Here is a 22,572-nt window from a genome sequence, read left to right as displayed (position 1 = left end):
TACAGGATTTAAATTAAGTTCTTGATCAATAGAAAGTACGTTTTGATTAATCTTTTGCGGAAACCCAAAAGGGGAGTATGTTGATTAATTTGCGGAAATCTTTAATCAAGTAAAGTGAATAATAAAAGGTTACAGGGAAAGCGATGGAAGCCTAAATGTTATTGATTGATTGGTTACGTTGATTGAATTATTATTTTAAAATCCAGTTTTCTTAAGTGTTGTTATATATTGTATTTTGCTGGGTTATTAAAATTAGAAAACTTAAAAAAAAAATAAAATTAAAAGATTTCCAAATCACCCCCCCTCTTGGGAAGCTATTCTTCATTTCAGCATGAAATGGGAGATTGCTTAGTTTATGGAGCAATGTATGACATGTCAGCAGGTAAAGGCTGAACATTAAAGGCCGATAGGGCCGTTACAGCCATTAAGTATTTCGGAGTTGAAATGGGAGTACATCTCTTGGGACTTTGTCACCGGGTTGCCACCAGCACTACATGGGCAGAATACCATCTGGGTAATCGTGGATAGACTAACTAAATCTACTCATTTTAAATCGATGAAGGTTAGCTACTCTTTGAGTAGGCTAGCAGGTTTGTACGTGTAGGAGATAGTTAGAATGCACGAGTTATCATCGTCTATCATTTCAGATCGAGATCCGAGATTCACTTCTCGATTCTGGAAGAGTTTATAGGAAGCACTGGGGATGAAGCTTACATTCAGTACATCGTTCCACCCCCAGACTGATGGACGGTCAGAGAAGATGATACAGATCTTGGAGGATATGTTACGGGCTTGTGTATTAGACTTTGGTGGTAGTTGGATTTGATTACGCGCCGAAATTGCGTAATTGGACATTTAACCTGGGCTTTATGGTTTATATTTTTAATTAAATGTCCAACATTGTCCAATATTTTAATAAAGTGCCAAAATCATCATTCTTGAACTTTATTGCACTATTTATGAAGTTTTGGTAATTTTTTGTCGCAGAAAAATTCCCAGGAATCAAAACCAATACCTGTTCGTATTTCATGCATAACTTTTTCGTTCAAGTTCTGATCGAGACAATTCAAATTTCTGTTGAAAGAGGAAAGGATTATCTACAACTTTAGTGTTTTGAGTTTTGTGAGATACGGTCTCTAGAAGATTCAGATTTGCGATGAATTGAGAATAAAAAAATGAAAAAATATAGCAATTCGGGTCTCCTATTCGAGTCTAGGGCTTTCCCCCCTATCCTATTTAACCCTTCTCTTTCACTTCCTGCATAGGCAGTCCCCTGGGCTCCCCATTCTCATTCTCATTCTTCTTCTTCTTCTTCTTCTTCTTTAGTTTGTTTTCTTTTTTTGTTCTTTTCAATTCTACTTCTCTCCCCTTGTCTCTCTTCCTTCCCTTTGTCTTTCCTCCCTCCCCCTCCCCCTTTCCTCTATTTCTCTTGGCCTCCTCTGCCTTCTTGTAGCATGGCCATCCTCCTCCACTATCCTCAGAAGTCCCCCAGCATAACAAAACACTAGTCGACTCCATAGCAGGACCACCAAAGCCCAGCAGCAATCTGCAGCACAGAAGCAGTTTCATGGCTCCGTGGATTTGTTTCTCTCTCTCTCTCTCTCTTTTCCTTTCTTTCTTTCTTTTATTTACTTTTCTTTGAATCTTGAAATATTGAAGAAAGTTTAGTTTTTTTTAATGTTATTGGAGTTTTCTTTCTTTTTGTTTAAGTTGAGTAATGTTGGGTATTTCATTATCGTTAAATTAATCTCTTTGTTTATCTAATTGATAGTTATTTTAATTTAGCATTCTTAATTAAATTCAAATATTTTTTTTTCGAAATTCGATTTAGTTAGGGTCTATGATTAGTAAAGGTTGTGTTTTTATTGTGTTCCGTTATTGCTTATGTCTTCTAAATTTCCGTTGAGTTCATGTTTACATTTAAATTGTGAGTCTTGATTTGATCTCTTAATTGTGCTAAAGGTTCGATTTTTAGTAGGTTTGGTTTTTTTTAGTGTGTGTCTAGTTTAGTTTCCATTGTGTGCTTTTAATTCCATATTTGAGGTTGCCATTTTTAATTAATGCGTGTCCCAATGTTTCCTTGAATTTTCGTTTTTGCTCTTAATTTCAGTGCATGCTAGGTTTAGAGTTTTGTTTGTTTCGTGTTTAAATTGTGATCGTGGTTGCATATTTTTAATTTCATATTTAAAGTTTCCATTTTTAGTTAGTATGCTCAAGTGTTTCCTTAAATAGATTAGGGTTTTTATTATTGTTATTTAATTCCGTGCGTGCTAGTTTTAGGACTTTAATTTGTGTTTTCATTTAAGTCTCCACAATCTTGAAAACCCGAATTTGAACTGAGTTCAGTACAATTTAATTTTGATTGGAAAAACATAAATTTTGAGATTAAACGCATTCCCTGAGGAGACAATCTAGCCCTTGGGCTTAATATTACACGACAAAACTCCTATACTTGGGATAGCTTCCGAGCTGCTCATTTTTCGAGTGAGTCAAGTTTTTGGCGCCGTTGCCGGGGAATGTCGTTCTTAGTCTCAATTTTGCGTTTTTCCCGTCATTTTTATTAGTTTTAAGAAAAAGAAAAAAAAAAAGCAGAAAACAAAAAAAAAACAAAAAATTTTTTTTTTTTTTGAGTTTTGAAAAATGGTTGCACCTGCATCGCGCACGATAATGGATTTTTTGCAAGTTGAATATGCCACTGAATCCTCTTCCACTATTTTGTCTAATGATGAGTTTAATTTCATGATGCAGTGCGGGAGAACGTCACTGCTACCCGAGTTTTACGGGATGGAATCTGAGTGTCCCTATCAGCACTTAGCAGAGTTTAAATTAACCTGCAACATGTTTTTCTCTCATACTAGAGCTGACGAATCTACTAGACTGAATTTATTTCTTGCTACTTTGTAGGATAGGGCACTGATTTGGTTTCATTCTATGAGACCCTATTCTATCACTAATTGGACTGATATGGAGCGTGAATTTCTGCATGCATTTTGTCCCTCACAGAAAACTCAATTTTTGCAGGAACAGATTCTTAATTTTGTGCAACATGATGATGACACATTTGGGGCTTGCTGGGAGCGATTCAAGGATCTACTACGCACTTGTCCACATCACGGGTTTGACTCATGGAGGTTGGCTGATTATTTTTATAGTGCTCTTACCCCTAATTGGAAGTGTTTTTTCCAGACTATGTCTAATGGAGAGCCTGTCAGCGAGGATCCAGATCAGGTATTATCATTCTTTGATTACTTAGTTGACAATGTCCCACAGTGCAACACACGATACATTCAGGCACCTATGATTGCACACCCTATCAGTACAATTAGTGGTGGTGATGTATATGAATCACCAAACTACCCAAACAACCCTCCGCCTCAATATCAGCCACAACAGATCTCTTTGAGCTGTACACCGTCAGAATTTCTGGAGGATAGCATAACACAGATGGCGAACATGCTCCAGCAATTCATGCAAACTCAAGTTGATAATAATAATGAATTGCGGGATACCATTAATGCGATAAGCACACAGTTGGACATCTTAGAAAACGAGGAAACACTCGCAGAACTTCAGCCTAGTTCTCAAGAGTACCAGCAAACCGCAACAACAAATACATGATGTTTCTCTTGAGACAGCAGAGGCCACCATCACCTTCAGTAGTGAGAAAGACGATCCCCAATCCGAAATGCTCATCGCCGAGCAAATAGTTGTCCCAACACCGGAAGTTATGACTGAAATAGATGAATTCAAAGAAAAATAAGAGGAAACGAGCCCAAAAGCGGAGCATTTAGTTGATGATGAGACTGATACTCATAGGGAGTACCAACCTGTGGTACCTCATACTCCGAGCTTAGAAATCGTGAAACCGTCACCCCCGCCTGAATAAGATGTTAAGGAGACTAATGAGGAGGCAGACTCTTGCAGTGGTATAATGATATGTACACCCGATAAAGAGGGTGACCAAACTAGTGAGAGCCTAATTTTTAAGGAACCCGGTAAAACCTTTAATGTTAATGGTTTTGAAGAGCTGCAGGTAATTATTCTGATCACTTTCCACACACGAGGGTCGACCTGCACACAAATTGTTTGGTATTTTGACACGCATTAACTCATTTGAGGTTGATTTTCGTGCAGGTATGACGACTGATCGATTGTGGCAGCTCAAATTTGGAGAACCGCCGATGCAATTTATAGACCTGCGACCACCAGACGAAATTCCTCCAGAGCCTCCGCCAAGACAATTGTGATGTTTTTCTTTCCCTTATTTTCCTTTTATTTTATCTTATTTTATTTTTAGTTAGTTTTCAGGTCTATTTTCTCGTAGTTTGATCTTTGTTTTCCATTATTTCACCACTCAGGTACGCCTTACTTTTCCCGTGCACAGTATTTTCTATTTCCCCTATGCTTTCACATTGAGGACAATGTTCCACTTTAGTTGGGGGGGATGAGCATTCGCATGTGACACTGTGCACGTACACGTACCGGGGTTTATATTTCAAAATAAAAAACAAAAAAAAAAAAAAAAATCAAAAAGAAAGAAAGAAAGAAAGGAGGAGCACTGAAGAATTGCATTGCATTATGCCATGCTTAACACTGACTCATACCTTTTGCATACTTGTATATAACTTACGAATAACACACTTAAGTCAATCATGCGTAGTTTCTCTCTATATAATCTTATGACTCCATGAAGAATCAATTGGTAGTACATTCGTGTTAATTTAACTATATAATTTCCTGTATTTACACGGCATCTCACGAGACTGAATAAGCACATTCACGTGATTCATTGTACTTAGGATTTCCTGTGAGCACTGAGAGAGCACCCGTGGAGACTATGACACTTTGTGAGATATCCTTGAGCTATTTATCATCCTTTTGAGCGTTAATATCGAATCAGAGTTCATAGAACCCAATTCTCTTTTTCTGGATGATTCCTTTGTACACTAATCTATGTTTTGATTTGCTAGCCTAGAGGTGACACCTAGTGGGGAGATAGAAACCTAGGTCTTGTAGCCTACTCAAAATGTGAAGGCTGAACCACCCCTAGAGATAGACTTAATTCATGAACTTCTATTCGAGTTCAATTCCCATTGATGGTATAAAGATTACAAAAGAAGTGTTATATTGTCCTTATTGCTCAAGAAAAGATAGAAAATAAAGAATGAGCAGAAAAAAGAACAAGAAATACAAATGCGCATGAGATGAAATGCTAATACTTGATCCACATACATATCACAAAGAATCAAGGACATGACACATATTTTTCGCATATGAAGATTCTTCAATTGATTAATGCCTCAGATGTATTCACGACAAGTTTGTGAATGAGTTGATCTAGGGTGGTCTCAGTTGGATATGGTGAGTAAGTGAGAAGATGCTAGGGTGAAGGACCCGACACCTCATAGATAGGCTAGATCCTTTCCAGACTAGTCCACTCCATATACTTAGCGTTGTTCCTTTTAATATGTGGGATGTTTGATCACGACACTCCTCCTCACATATGATGAGTGAACCCATTTTCTTTGAGTGTTCTTGAGGGTATACCAGTTAGGCTGAGTCAAAGCGACCGTTCTGTAGGTGTCCATTGGCGTCCTAGGTGTACTGAGTCACACACATCACACACACCTTGAGAGTTTACCTGTTTATACTCGAACTTATATGATTGCATTAACTCTAAATGTGCCACTGATTAACTTTATGTGAGTATACTACTCTTAAATGACATATAAATGATGAAACTTGCATGAGTGACATGCTTTGGAGTCGTGTGCATTGAATATGAACAAACTTGTGTGAAATTCAGTTATTTTCTTGTATGTGAAGTGGTGTAATTATGTTGCCTGTGCATTGATTTCATGATTACTGGAGTATGTAGTTGTAGATACCACCCTAAGATTCATTCACGTCATTTGCTAGAGACTAGCAAAACGTTAGTTGGGGGGTGTGATTACGCACCGAAATTGCGTAATTGGACGTTTAACCCGGGTTTTATGGTTTATATTTTTAATTAAATGTCCAAAATTATCCAATATTTTAATAAAGTGCCAAAATCATCATTCTTGAACTTTATTGCACTATTTATGAAGTTTTGGTAATTTTTTGTCACAGGAAAATTCCTAGGAATCAAAACCGATACCTGTTCGTATTTCATTCATAACTTTTTCGTCCGAGCTCTGATTGAGACAATTCAAATTTTAGGAGAAAGAGGAAAGGATTATCTACAACTTTCATGTTTTGAGTTTTGTGAGATACGGGCTCTAGAAGATTCAGATTTGCGATGAATAGAGAATGAAAAAAATGAAAAAATATAGCAATTCGGGTCTCCTATTCGGGTCTAGGGCTTTCCTCCCTATCCTATTTAACCTTTATCTTTCTCTTCCTGCATAGGCAGCCCCCTGGGCTCCCCATTCTCCTTCTTCTTCTTCTTCTTCTTCTTCTTCTTCTTCTTCTTCTTCTTTAGTTTGTTTTTTTTTTTGTTCTTTTCAATTCTGCTTCTCTCCCCTTGTCTCTCTTCCTTCCCTTTGTCTTTCCTCCCTCCCCCTCCCCCTTTCCTCTGTTTCTCTTGGCCTCCTCTACCCTCTTGCAGCATGGCCAGCCTCCTCCACTATCCTCAGAAGTTCCCAAGCACAGCAGAACACTACCCGACTCCATAGTAGTACCACCAAAGCCCAGTAGCAATCTGCAGCACAACAGCAACTTCTCTAGCACAAGAGCAGTTTCACGGCTCCGTGGATTTGTTTCTCTCTCTCTCTCTCTCTCTCTCTCTCTCTTTTTTCCTTTCTTTCTTTCTTTTATTTACTTTTCTTTGAATCTTGAAATATTGAAAAAAGTTTAGTTTTTTTTAATGTTATTGGAGTTTTCTTTCTTTTTGTTTAAGTTGAGTAATGTTGGGTATTTCATTATCGTTAAATTAATCTCTTTGTTTATCTAATTGATAGTTATTTTAATTTAGCATTCTTAATTAAATTCAAATATTTTTTTGTTGAAATTCGATTTAGTTAGGGTCTACGATTAGTAAAGGTTGTGTTTTTATTGTGTTCCGTTATTGTTTATATCTTTTAAATTTTCGTTGAGTTCATGTTTACATTTAAATTGTGAGTCTTGATTTGATCTCTTAATTGTGCTAAAGGTTCGATTTTTAGTAGGTTTGGTTTTTTTTTAGTGTGTGTCTAGTTTAGTTTCCATTGTGTGCTTTTAATTCCATGTTCTAGGTTGCCATTTTTAATTAATGCGTGTCCCAATGTTTCCTTGAGTAGATTAGAGTTTCCATTTTTACTCTTAATTTCAGTGCATGCTAGGTTTAGAGTTTTGTTTGTTTCATGTTTAAATTGTGATCGTGGTTGCTAATTTTTAATTTCATGTTTAAAGTTTCCATTTTTAGTTAGTATGCTCTAGTGTTTCCTTAAATAGATTGGGGTTTTTATTATTGTTATTTAATTCCGTGCGTGCTAGTTTTAGGACTTTAATTTGTGCTTTCATTTAAGTCTCCACAATCTTGAAAACCCGAATTTGAACTGAGTTCAGTGCAATTTAATTTTGATTGGAAAAACGTAAATTTTGAGATTAAACGCATTCCCAGAGGAGATGATCTAGCCCTTGGGCTTAATATTATACGACAGAACTCCTATACTTGGGATAGCTTCCGAGCTGCTCATTTTTCTAGTGAGTCAGGATTCAATTTCTACCATTGGTGGAGTTTGCCTATAACAACAGCTTCGAGGCTAGTATTAAGATGGCACTGTTCAAGGCATTGTATGGTTGGAGGTGTCGGTATCCTTTGTATTGGGAAGAGGTCAGTGAACGACAAGTATTGGGTCCCGAACTCATACAGCAGGCTTCTAAGAAGGTCAAATTGATCAGGGATAGGATTAAATCAGCTCAGAGTCGGCAAAAGAGTTATGCGGATGTTTGCCATTGTGAGTTGGAATTCGAGGTTGGGGTAAGATATGTCTGAGAATTGCTCCGATGAAAGGGGTGATGAGGTTTGGGAAGAAGGGCAAGCTAAGACAGAGGTATATTGGACCATTTGAGGTACTGGAACGAGTGGGTCTTGTGGCCTACAAGATTGCACTACCCCTTACACACTTGAGGATCCATGATGTATTTCACGTATCCATGTTGAGGAGGTACGTGTCGAATCCGTCGCATGTGATTAGTTACGAATCTTTAGAGATTTGGGATGCTTTGGCGTATAAGGAGATACCCGTTCAGGTTCTGGACCGTAAATGTGTACCAGGGAGATACTGTTAGTGAAGGTACTATGACAGGATCACATAGTTGAGGAAGCTACTTGGGAGTTAGAGACAGAAATATGCCAAAAATATCCACAGTTGTTCTGAGAAGTAGCTTGGTAGTAGGATCGGTATAGGTATGTATGTATGCCTGTAATATTCTGCTATTGTAGTAACGTTGTGTGGTTAGTCTTTGGGAGAGCTTTGCAATATTGTGAGCTTCGAGACAATGTATATATGTAACCACAGTATTCTTCCACCATAAGTGAGGGTATGTATGTATTTGGGATGGGGCTATTATGTTAGTGGCCGCTAACTCTTCCTAGAGTCAGGTATTCATTTGGGTATGTAAATGAGTTGTTAAGTAAGAGATTACAAATTTTGAGGTCAAAATTTTTGTAAAGAGGGAAGGTTGTAAGAACCCGACCTGAGATATGTAGATCAAATAAATAAAAAAAGGGGTTAAAAGGTAAATTTTGCAGGCTTCGTCAATGAAGCCATTGTTCTCGTCGACAAAGGCCTTCATACTCTTCGTCACAAAAATTTAGAGTCTTATCGACGAAGAGATACTAAATGTATTGTAAAATTTTGGAATAGGGTTTGTCGCCGAAGGAGGCAATTCGTTGATGAAACGTGTTGATGATTCGTCATCGAAGGCGCTATTTCGTCGATGAGGTTGGCCGAGTCAAAGGGGCTATAAATATCCTCCTTCATTGCTTCATGGCTAAGTAAGCTAAAACTCTCTCTCTCTCTCTCTCTCTCTCTCTCTCTCTCTCTCTCTCTCTCTCTCTCACTCTCTCTCTCTCTAGAACTTGAATCTTCTCTTTCTCTCTCTCTAGGATTTCAAGCCGTCCGTTGTTGGAATCAACTATCCAACATTACCACATGGATCAGGAGGAGAAGCTATACGTTTTTAGGAGATCGAAAATTCATTTCGGGGATTTTCGAGTTTTGACCCAAAAAAGAGCTAAGGGTCCGATTTCAGTTTTGTTTATGAATATATATAGTAGTAGGAACTATAGTGAAGTATAGTTCTTGGATGTTTAGGTTTTGGGAACTCAGTTCGTAGTTCTGGAGCCATAGAGTTTGTATTTTGGTATTTGGGAAAAGGTAAGGGGATTTTGTTTATATCAGTTATACTTTTAAATCGGAATCGGTAAACATGTAGTTTACGGTTGTATGTATGTTTTAGTTACTTATTTGGGAAAATCTATTAGGTGAAAATGCCAAACTTTTAGGTTACAATTTTTTAGAAAATTGGGGGTTTCGGGTATCATCCTTATTTTTTTTAGAAAATCATATATTGTATAAAATTGTAGTAATGGGATGATCATACCTGTATTTGTATTAAACTGTATTTCTTGAATTGAAAATGATGTCATTTGTTGTAAACTCAAGTAAGTGTTGAATGAAATGTTGTATGTAAAATGTTCTAGGGTTTTGTAAAATAGTTAGGGGTGACTAATTACCGTACGCTAATGAGTAGAGGGACATAAGTTCCAAACTTGTTCCAAGTTTTGTAAATCAGCTAGGGGGACTAATTACCGTATGCTGACGCCATGTCTCGGCTAATTACCGTGGGCGAGAGTGTCTAGATCTATATCTGAGGGTGTGAAATACCGTTTGTTTGTTCTGGCTGGTCACCAATGGGTGTGATTGGACGCCATATTAGCATGATATCGCTGTGAGGCTTCGGTTATTATAGGGTATCAGTTGCTTGAGTGTGACGACACTGACCATATGTTTGGAATCGTATGTACTGGAACTAAATTGTGAAAATGTTGGAACTGTATCATGTTATGTTTTATGCTTAAATAATACTGGTATGCCACACACTTATATAACCTTCTTTCTTCCTTATTGAGAGGTGTCTCACCGCAAATATACAAATATTTTTTAGGTCCTTTGAGTAGCCGAAACTAGCATCCTAGTGTCTAGAAGTGTGGGTGTCAGTTATCTGCATTTAGTACCTGTGTAAGTATGGGTTTTGCAACCGAGTTGTCATTGTTGGGTTTTGTAGACACCCAAAGTATGTATTGCATTTTGGGAACGTATATTCTAGCTATGTATAGACTTTGGTGTGGTATGATGTATGTATAAAGAGAATATTTCCGCTGCATATTTGATGAGTATGGATATGTGTGTGAATGTGTATAGGATATACGTGTACCCACGGGATCGGACCCAGTATCATGTATGTTTTAAATGATACAGGGACAGGTTTGGTTACTAAATTCACACCTTGGGCCCATTTTCGAGTTTGAGACATGACACTTCTATTGGTTCTGTAGTTTCATACAAATCAGCTAGATTATGAGCTCTTCTAGGCCTTATGTCTGAGATTTCATAGTCAATTGGTGATGGAGATTCATTCCTCTTTGGTGAACCGTGTGGAGGTGTCTGCAGTTCAGGAACTTGTAACTAGATAGCCACTTCTTTTGTCTTTGTGGGTTCTTCTCCTTCAAGTGTCAATTCCGCATCTTTGGAAGATTCAGCCTGGTCCCACTTCTAGGATTCATTTTCTTCAAAAATGACATCCTTATTGTGAATAACTTTCTTGTTGATGGGATTATATAGTCAATATCCCATGGTGCTATCGTCGTATCCAACAAGGATATATTTCTCTCCTTTATCTTCCAACTTTATCCTTCTTGCCTTTAGAATCTTGGCGTAGCCTATGAAGCCAAACACTCAAAGATGACTCACACTAGGCTTCTGAGTATTCTAGACTTCATGTGGTATCTTTGTATCAAGACTCTTTGTAGGACACCTATTAAACAGATAAACTGAACATGATACTGCTTCTGCCCAAAAACTCTTGGGCACATTCATAACCTTTAATATGCTCATGGCCATGTTAAGGATCGTGCGGTTCTTCCTCTAAGCTACACCATTCAACCAGGGAGTGTAGGTCGGTGTGAAATGTTTTTGAATCCCGTGTTGCCTAAGGAATTCCAAGAAAGCTTCGTCTTTGTACTCTCCTCCTTGGTCTGATCAGATTGACTTGATGCGATAGCCACTCTATTTCTCCATAAGGGCTTTGAGCTCTTTGAACTTGTCGAACACCTCTGACTTCCTTTTTAGGAAGTAGACCCAAGTCTTCCTATTGTAATCATCAATGAATGTGATGAAGTATCAGTTTTGTCCATTTGAAAATAGCCTCAATGGACCACACACGTTTGTGTGAACTAGTTGGAGCAGCGGTAAATCTCCAGTCGGCTTGCTTTCTAAGGCTATTTCTGTGTTGCTTGTTCAAAACACGGCTTTCATATATCACATTTGGGTGGTGGATTTTGGGTAAGCTTTTCACCATCTTCTTACTTCCCAACTGTTTCAAACTTTCAAAGTTCAAATGTCCGAACCCGAGATGGCATAGTCAGTCTTTGTCTTTAATGATAGCGCTTAAACACCTTGGCGTATCATGTTGAATGGCGAACGAAAACATTTGATTCTTTGCCATTTGTACTCAAGTAACGAGCTTACCTCGAGCGTCTATTATCATCATCTGCTTATATTTAAGACTAATTTGGTAGCCTTTCTCCACAAGCTATCCGAGACTAAGTATATTAGTTTTCATGGCTGGCACATAGTACACGTTGGAGATAAAAGCATGGTCTCCATCCTTCCTCTTGATTAGGACATTTCCCCTTCCTCTAACTGGGATTTTAGAGATATCACCAAATGATATCTCTCCTTGAACTTTCTTATCAAGTTCATTGAGTAGGTTCTTTCTACCAGTCATGTGATTGCTGGCTCCAGAGTCATGGTACCAAACATTTTGGGCTTGGTGGGTTCAATTGTGTGTCGTGAGCATCAACGATTCTCCTTCAGCTTTCTCTTTTTCTGTAAAGTTAGCATTTTTATTTACTTCATGATTTTGGGGATTACCTCTGCACTAATTACTGTAGTGTCCGTACTTGTGGCAGTTGTAGCACTGAACATTTCTTTTGTCTAAGTTCAGATGGTTATTGTATCCCCCTTTTCTTCCTTATCCTCTACCTCATGGGACATAGTTTTGTTGATTGCTTTCTTCCCTAGTGGGATCTCTTTCGTCCCTGCCACCTTCTCTGGAGTCAAAATTTCCATAATTTCTTCCACGAGATCCTCAACCTCGTCCTCTTCCTTGTTGGTACGCCCCCTCTTTGTTGTATCTATATGTAGTAAAGGACAACTTCGTTTGGAGGACTTGCTCCAGTGCTTTATCATCACTTCTTCTATTGACTTTCTGCTCACTCCAAGCCCATGAGCACCTTTGTGTTTTCGATGAGAGTCTACATGGTTTCCAAATATTTTGTTTTTTCATGGTCACATCTATATAATTATATTTTGGATCCAAAGATCGCAAAATTTTTCACAAATTCTCTCGTCGCTGAGAGTCTCTCCATTTCTTTTCAATTGATTTCATACTACCATAACTCATGTATAATAATCAACAATAGATTCAGTAGATTTATTCTTAAAGATTCGAAATCACCTCGCAATGTTTGAAGACGAATCTTCTTCAGTTTGTCTACACCTTTGTGTGTTCGATGGAGAGAGTCCCAAACTTCTTTAGATGTCTTTGCGGAGGCGATGATTTCAAACGTGGCCTCATCAAGGCCTTGGTAGATTATGGACTTTGCCTTGCAATCCTTCTTTCGATCAGCTTGCAAGATCGTTATTTGAGCATTAGACATAGATGCTTCGTCTTCTTTTGATGGGGCTTCTCTGTACCCATCTTCAACGATGTCTATGATATCCTAAGAAACTAGTAGTGCTCTCATTTGAATGGACCAATTGTCATAGTTCTTCCGTATCAGCTTTGGAATAACAACTTGTGTAGTATTGTTAGCCATTAGATTTAATATATCAAAAAATAGAGTGAAGATGACAGATTTTAGCAAATCCGATGCCACTAATGTTTTCAGAAGGTCAATAAACCTTATAAACCAGTTTTGGGTTACAATGAACCAATTTAAAAATCACTGAACTGGCTAAAAAAAAATTCCGAACCAATTTAACTTAGACCGATTTTTCTTAACAAAGATAAACGGCGTCAGTTATTACCATTAGTCCACATGGCGGCTTCTTGGCGTGCCGCGTGTTGGTGATTAGACACAGGTCTATCAACTGGGTTGGGTTGTGGTTGCGGGACCAGATCCGAGTTGTTGGTTTTTGTGTCAGGTCGCGGATTGGGTGTTCGGGTCGGATCACATCATTCAAGCGAAAAAGACACGTGTGGGCATGTGAGGGGGGTGGCGTCGGCAGTCAATATCTTCACCGGCATGTGTGGGGGCTCTAGGACTCCATTTGAGACATGGTTTCCACCTATAGCCTCATCTCGACATGAATTTCACAATGGTATACTCAATTTTGGATTTTAAGAAACTTCAAATCTGGGAAAAAATTCAAATTTCCCCTCTAGTCGCCTCTGTTTGGTGAATTCCAGCAAACCTAAAGCTCTGATACCACTGATGGGTGGAGGGGACTCACTCAACCTCTGGTTGTGATTGAAACTCAGTGAGGATTGCACACAAATACGCTCAATTGATTTCAATAATAAACTGGAAATAAATTATAGAAGAAACTCTCAATAAAAATCTCTCACTCACTGGTTATTCACCCGCTCCACACCACACATTACATTACACACACACACACACTCACACACACACACACACACACACACACACACATATCTATTTATAGCAAAGGATGGATGATAGGTGAAGATTATAATCAACAACGATGGCTGGAGTTGGTGAGGTTGTTGCTTACTCCAACCCAAATTCAACAGAGGTGGGCTTTCGGCCATATATCTTCAGTCAAGTTTAATTTTCAACACGAAAAGGCTGATACTATGAACATTTTTCTATCCATGAAATTTGAGACTCTATCCATACACTAAATTTATTTTAGTTGATGTTGTTGTTACCTCATCAATATAAGAGATTAAGTAAGGAGGAAGCAAATTAATCAATATTTTTTTTTCTTTCATGTTAACTGGATAATTATACTAAGTGTGGACTATACAACAGAGGTAACCTATCTCTAGCGTTTCACATCCCCTTTCCACCCTCTTCAACCCTTTTCCAATCTAAATTTAAAACCTCCAATATGTAAATCCAAGAATATTTAATCATTGCAATGCATCTACTGAGAAAATTAATCAATAATAGTGTTGTATACTTTATAGAAGCTTGCCTTTTTTGTTCAACTACAAAGAAGACATATTTTGTCTATAAAATTATTAAATTTGAATTTTTAATCAAAATTTAACTTCATGGTGCTGGTTAAATGGCCCACCTTCTCATCTTGTCCTTTTTTGAAGTGTCAATTAATATTTATAATAAGGAAAAAGGACAAAATATGTTGACGACCCCTGAGATTTGACAAAAATGCACTAATCAACTTGAGGCTTCAATATTCTCACATACCTCTCTGAATATTTAATTTTTCAAACACTTACACTTCCCAAATCTTTTATGCTTTTGTAAAATGTAAGGGGAGGTTGATGCCTTTTTGACAAAACTCATATATAGCAAGTCTATGAAAATTTTAAAATTTCATGCATGGTTTTGAAACCATGATGAGTAGTCGACCAACCCAGTGAAGCTACTAGGTTGGTCAAGCCGGTTGAACCGGTAGATCAAACCGGCAATGTCAACATATTATATATATATATATATATATATATATATATATAATACAATAACACTTTAATAAAAAAATAATCATCACAATCATCGGGCCATAGATTTATATTCACCTAGCAATTAATTATAATAATAAAAATTACTAATCTAAACCAAAATTTAAAATTTTCTATGTTATACAAAAGAAATAGTAAGAGTAGATAATTTTTTTCCTTTTTTTTCTTATTGGATAATCAATTTTATTTTTTCTTTTCTTTTTTGAGTTTTTCATTTTGGATAAGAAGTTGCTAGAAGTCAAAAATATTCTTCAAATTTGTGCAATGATATATATGTAGCATTTGTTGTATTGAACACTAAATTACAAACAACACGGTGGACTTGGCGTGTTTTCTTTTATATGGGGTCATAGGTTCTCAAATCAAGTTGAATCAAGTTCACTGATTTTGGCTGAGTTAATTCTGATTTGTAAAATTTCTAAGTTTAGATGATTGACCAAACAGTCTAATAATTGGTTTTGGTCAAATCGGGTCAAACCAACCTATCCAGTTTGAGTTTACAAACCATGACTCCATGAGAAATTTTTATTTTTATTTTTAAATTAGTTAATATCTTTCATCCTTAAAACAATTAAAAAAAATATGATATATTGAGAATCTTTAAGGCATATCCGCCTTTTTCCTCTTCCTAATGCTAAGTGCATGTTGCAGATCGAGCACAAGTAGCAAGTAAGAAAAGAAAATGACACCCAATACTATGTGGTGTCGCTTTGTCATAAATTAGGGTTAGATCTTTGATCCTATGTGGTGGGCTACCGTGCACCACATACGTGATTTCTGCTCTTTGCACATGTTGTTTGTGCCAATATTGCTGGCCATTCAATGAGATTCTTTCTTATCTTATGGATGTGCAAATGGATAATAGTATGAGTGGTGGCAACTACTGCTAGAATAAGTAAATTATTATAAAATGATGCAGAAATTAATAGTAAAATAAAAAAAGATGAATCGAAAAATAAATGGAGACGAGACCAAATTTTACGTGATTCGGCTATGCCTACTCCACGAGCGGATGGGATCAAAACTTCACTATATCGGGATGAATTACAAGATGATTTGAAGCCATCCTTGTACAAAGTATATCTCTTCTCTCTATCTCTCCTCTTCTCTAATCTTTTGTATATGTTCCTCACCTCAAGCATGCAATATGTATATATAAACATGTTATATGTATGTATATTCAAATGAGAGGGAGGGGGTACCCTTTTATAGGGCAATAAGGATGGGAAGGAATTTATGGTGGTGGGAAAACAAAGGGGTGATAGCCATTAACCCCTTATGATTTTCATAACACTCCCCATTGGATGTCACCCATATATTAACTACTTTTGTTAAGGTATTTAATTTGTCTCATTTGAGATGAACCAATTTCTTGAATGTTATAGTAGGCAAAGTTTTGGTGAACAAATCTGCTAGATTATCTCTTGATCAGATCTGCTGAACATCTATATCACCATTCTTCTGGAGTTCATGTGTATAGAAGAATTTTGGAGATATGTTTCATTGTGTCACCTTTTATGTATCCTCCTCTCAGTTTATCTATAAATGCGGTGTTGTCTTCATATATAACTGTTGGAATATCCTTGATTAATTAAAGATCGCAATTTTCTTGGATATGAGAAATCATTTATCTAAGTAATACGCATTCTTTACTAGCATTATGGATAGCTAGTAGTTTAGAATAATTGGAAGATATTGTTGTAATCATTTGCTTTAATCTTAAATAGCATTGAATGTGTTTAATTTCATTTCAGTGTTGCCGAGTAGGAGCAGAGTTATATCTTGCTAGTAGATTTACAGAAAAAGCAAAGCTGGGTCTTGTACAATTGGCCAGATACATTAGAGAGCCAATAGCACATGAATATGGAACTTCAGGACTGAGTAATTTCTCCCCCTCATCATAAGGTTGAAATTAATCTTTCTTAACATAATCACACCATCATTGGAGATCCCAAAGGATGAATTTTTTCCATATAGAATTGTTTTAATACCTTTTTGATATATTTAGATTGATAAACAAGAATTCCACCATTTACATGTTCACACTACAAAAAATCAAAGTATTAGCAAAGGATCAAATCCGTCACTCACACTTACAAATTCGTCACTAATACTATTAGTGACAAATTTGTAAGTATCAGTGATAGTTTTAAATTAGTTGCTATATCCGCAATTACTACTAACTATTAGTGACGAATATTATATTCATCACTAATAATGTATTATTAGTGATGAATTATAACCATCACTAAAATCCTAATATCGTCAGTATAAATTCTACATCAGCTCTGCTCAAATTCATCACTAATAGTGGAGTGTAAGTAACGGTTTTTAGATTCGTCACTAATAGTAGGCTATTAGTGATAAATCTAAAAACCATCACTAATACTCCACTATTAGTGACGAATTTGAATCCTTCACTACTTTATTATTAGTGACGAATTTGTAATTCGTCACTAATACCCTACTATTAGTAACCAATTTGAATCCTTCACTAATAATTAAAAAATTAAAAAAAAATATTTAATGCTAATTTTTTTTTAATCATCAATTCCTATAAAAATCTGTAATTACATCTTTGCATACATTAACCTGAAACCATAATTATTACAAAATTCATAAATTATTCAAAATTTTGAATTTAAATACAAATTCAATTAAAATAAAGAAATGACATCTGTTCAGATAACAAAAAAAAATTTCAAAATATTCAAAATTCAAATATAAATACTAATACAAATTCAAATTAAAATACAAAAATTCAATTTGTTCAAATAACAATAAAAATTACAAAGAAATAATAAAAAGTTGCATTTGACGACTGTAGTGCATGCATGCATGGCATCGTACTGATGTTATGACAGTTGCGAACCCTACAAATTAAGAATCATAAAAAAAAAATTAGTATACAAATGGAGAGCTGGCACTCAGTATAATCAGGAAGAAAAATATAGAGAGTGTGGCATACAATAATTTTCAATCATAAACGAATAACTGAAATGAATGCGAACGGCGTACGTATGAATATATATAGTTGCATGCATCAAACCACGCACGTAAACACTTTAACTCGTTCTCAAAACAGAATATCCTTGGTGGTGGACAAATGATAATGCTTATCCATAGTTAAAAGCAAATGATATGTTATGTATGTTAATAGATGCAAATTTAGGGCTTAATGATCCTTGTTGGAGAATAATTCAGAAGAACTAGATCAATGGATTATTGGGTTAATAGTTAATTGTGTGTTTAGTTTAATTAGTGTAGGAGTATATTTGGGGGCTTATTTGTAACTTGCATATTTTAGGGTTTGCTTGTAATGTCATGCCGGGGGCAATTTCATGTATTAGAGGCTTTCTTAAAAATAGTGTGGAAGCCATGTAGAAAATGAAAGTGAATGTGTGATTTTCCGCCTTGTATCTTCTCTCCTTTCTTAGCTCTTTCTCCTTCTTCTCCTTACCCTTTTATCTCTCCTACATTCTCCATGGTTGCAAATCCTAAGAAATTACATATATCCCTAAAACTATATGAAATTACAAACAAACCCTAAAATACGAAAATATTACAAACAGGCCCATGCTTCACCAAAGTTCTGTCACACGCATATCTTGTGCTCAATCCAAAATTGGATTGCTTTTTTTTTTTTTACACGCTCACACCCTCACACACACATGTATTACAAAGTTAGAGAAAATATCATCTATTAAATAAAAATAATACTTATAGAATCATTTTGTATCATATTTGTCGTTTAAAAGATACACTCAAAAATATTAATTATAGGGTTAGTTTTGAGGTTATTTAAAAGTAAATTTTAAAGCAAAATGTGCTTTTTAGTCACACTTTTTGGGGGGTAAAGATTCATTTTAAATCAAAAAAATGTTGGATCCATGGCAAACTCATCAAATTTCAATCTAGGACCAATATTAAGTTTAGATGTGGAAAAATATTTTCTAAAGTATCCTACATTGACTACAAGGTCTAAGAATGTCAAGACATGCACGCTTCTAAAGTCTACATGTTTATTTGTGTACGCATATCAAAACAACAAACCCAAATTTAGGACTTAATGAAATGACTTTTGTTTAACTTTCACTTATCCTTTCAAAAATATTGTAACATTCCTTTTATCATAATTATCATTGTACATGGTTTTTTTTTTTCAAAAAATTTTAACGAAATTTCGGCAGCACACTGTCTATAAGTTGGACATTTTCCCATTAAAATTGTACCTGATAGGGTCAAATAAACAATTTTTGATTCAGTTTACAGCACACGAGAACTTATATCCACTAGCATGCAAAATTCACATCCACTGCATCCACTATGCAAGAGGCATTCTAGACTACCTGAAACATGGTTGTTTTCAAAAATAAAACATTTCAAGCATGCAACAACCTAAATCCACTACCAACATGCAATTCACAATGTATTGCATTAGCCACGTAGTTGGCGTTCAACACAAGCATGTATCCAGTAGTTCGATTGACAACACAATCAATAAAGTTTCAGCATCTCCCAACAATTCACAATTTAGCGTATGAATATAATTAAACAACCAACTGAGCTACTAGCACGCAATTCAAATTACGTTTTACATACCTTCTAACGAGAGGAGCCACCCACATCATTTGGTCAAGATTGGCGCATCATTTGTTCAAACTGTGCTTGCCTATTCATCATGGCTTCCAGCCAGGCTTGAAAGGTGGACACCGTGTCTTTCAATTGCTGGTTCTCCACTAGAACGGTGGACATTGTATGTTTCAATTCTTGGATCTCCACTACAACGGTGGACACCGTGTCTTTCATATCCTGGTTCTCTATTTTCACAATCTGCATCCGTCGAACCATCTCCTCTGTATGAGACTCGGCGTCTCGACGCACTCGTTCCACGTCTGCACAAGCCGCCGCACCCATAAATGATGATGTTATTGGGGTGATGTATCCACTTCCAAGACCTTTCACCCATCACCTAAGTAGTTATCTGGAAATTCATCATTTGATGACTCCCCTATGAAATAGGTGCATCCCTCAGCTTGACCATCCGTGCCTAATTTTAGTCATGAAAATGATAAAAAGGACGAAGTAAGAATACAAATTCGATGTTTTGAATCAAGTAATAAACTAAATATTTTCTTTAACTTACATGTTTGCCCTGCGCACCCTTGCACCACTCCCCCGATCGTCGTTGGTGTGTTCTCTGATAAAGATTTGGTAGCAGCTCCTCTGCGCCAGTCTCAGGATCATGCTATATTATCATATTAGTCATCATTAATACTAAGTCATGTAATGGTTAGATAGTTTTATATATAGTAATTACCCGTTGATGATTTACGATAACCTCGACCCACCACAATGCGTAGTAGGGAGTTTACCGCGGTTGGCAATATTTGTTTCACATATAACCTACAAAAAAGATGTAATGACGGTTTATTAACAACATCAATGTGAAAAAGTAGTGATTATAATACAAACACATCACCTAATAGTGTGGGTCGCGAAAATGGCGACACACCACCTCCCAATCCTCTTGGGATATCTTATCATATCGGCGTGCTTCTGCTTGATCTCCCATCGCCCGAAATTGCTCGCACATCTTTGAGCGATAGCTCTTAAATTTACTGCACAGTTGGATGTCCACTGCCCTCTTCACATAATCAGCCTTGAGGATGTCCATACGAACTCCTCCTGCATAGGTAATACAATTAGAATGTTGATAGTTGTTAATTAGCTAGTATATTAAAAGTATAAAAAAAAAAAAAGGTTTGGGATTACTTACCAAAATGCGCATGTAAAGAACCATGTGCTACTCCCGAGTCACCTGTGGCCACCTAAAGGCCATGATGGGAGCATACTGTCGGCATATAATGTCAAGCTCCTGGGTCCACAATGTGCACCAATCGTTAAGCGGGGCCATGTAGCCTGGAGGAATGTTAATCTAAATCTGCTGCTTAGTCCTCTCTAGGCGCTTTTTCAGCAACATGTTCTTCATTGCACCACGACCTGACTTCATCGTGGATATAGATGCTAAAATCAGAGTTAAATTAAGAACAACATTATAATCATACACGTGAATAACCATCAATAGTTGAAATGTAAATAAATTAATTGTAGCCTTACCAACACTACTCATCATGGTCGGAAACTCACTCTGCGTATTAGTTGCATCTATGGTATGCATGTTTGGCCGAGGTCCAGATGGCTCAGACAATGATGGTGCCGCAGCACCACTGACATGCTCTGCTGGTCTCAAGGCCACCAGATAAACCTCATGCGATGACGTAGTTGATAGTGTGGAAGGAAGTCAGCCACAACGGCCTCGTGGTGCCATGTCTGCAAAATATTAGATATGTAAATATAAAAAGTATGAATATTAGATGGATGCATAATAAATATATTTTAAATTATTTACACATGTCAGATACATGGCGACAACCTTCACTTGTTTACCCCTTACACGTCCTTAATATCGGCATCATCCTTACTTTCTAAAGTGTCTTCCTCTTCACTATAGTACTCGACCCCTGTTTCATCTTCCTCATTAGTTTCCTCATTGTCAATGAAGTGAACGTCTACAAAGGGTTCAATTATAATGTTAGCAATCTTTACGGCTTCTACCGTGGCACCAACTTTATGCAATGGTATATGATCGGGGCCTTCTTCGACAACATTGAAAGCAGATTGCGGTGCAGCATTGACAGATGGCTCATCTTCTTGGAATGCAGCTTCACTGGCACTCATCTCCCCATCTGTAACTTCTGTAATAGTGTACAAACTTCGGGGAGGAATCTTTTGGGCCACATGCCATTTTCCCTTCAAGTTTGTGTCTTTAAGGTAAAACACTTGTTCTGCCTACATCACTAGCACAAAAGGGTCATTTTGATACCATGTCTTACTAAAATTGACGCTAATAAAGTAGGCATCTGTGTTTATCCCAGTATATTTATTGCCAATGTCCCACCAGGTACACTTGAATAGGTTGACGAGTCTATTGGCTCCATAGCTAAGCTCTATAATGTCATCCAACACACCAAAGTAGTTAATTTCTTCATCTCCTTCTGTGCCTAACACCGCAACCCCACAAATATGGGTTCTTCTATGTAGTTCAAGGGACTTTGTATGAAATTGTAACCCGTTAAGAATGTAACTATTGTAGCGGTTAACTCGTTAATCGGGGCCACATGCCAACGCGTACAAATTTTACTTGCTGTTGGTTCCTTATTGTAATACATGACTTTCATCTATTAAATAAACAGTAGTTTAGAAGAATAAACCGTCAATAGTGAAAACATACATTACTTCGTACTCAGACAGTATTTGTTACTTACACGACACGCAAACCAATTGATAATTTCCTTTTTATGTCTTTCGTCAACATTCTATTCATTTTGGGCCAGAAGTTCAGCTTTATGTTCGTTATATGCAATAGTAGTACATGTTAATGTCAACTAAGTATATAAGTATGCATATGTAAATACAATGCAAAGTAAAGAGTTTTGAACCACGTACTCGATATATGAAACAGTTTCATCACAATTATTAAGGACATACAAATAAGCCTTTTGTAGGTCGTTCATATCAATGAAATCATAAACTCGTGCACCAAAAGGCCGAACAATTTCTCAAAATATAGAGCTCCTCGGTTCT

This window comes from Malania oleifera, chromosome 1 (assembly GCF_029873635.1).
Source record: "Malania oleifera isolate guangnan ecotype guangnan chromosome 1, ASM2987363v1, whole genome shotgun sequence".
Taxonomy (NCBI): domain Eukaryota; kingdom Viridiplantae; phylum Streptophyta; class Magnoliopsida; order Santalales; family Ximeniaceae; genus Malania; species Malania oleifera.
The sequence above is the reverse complement of the archived record's forward strand: the minus strand, read 5'-3'. Positions refer to the sequence as shown.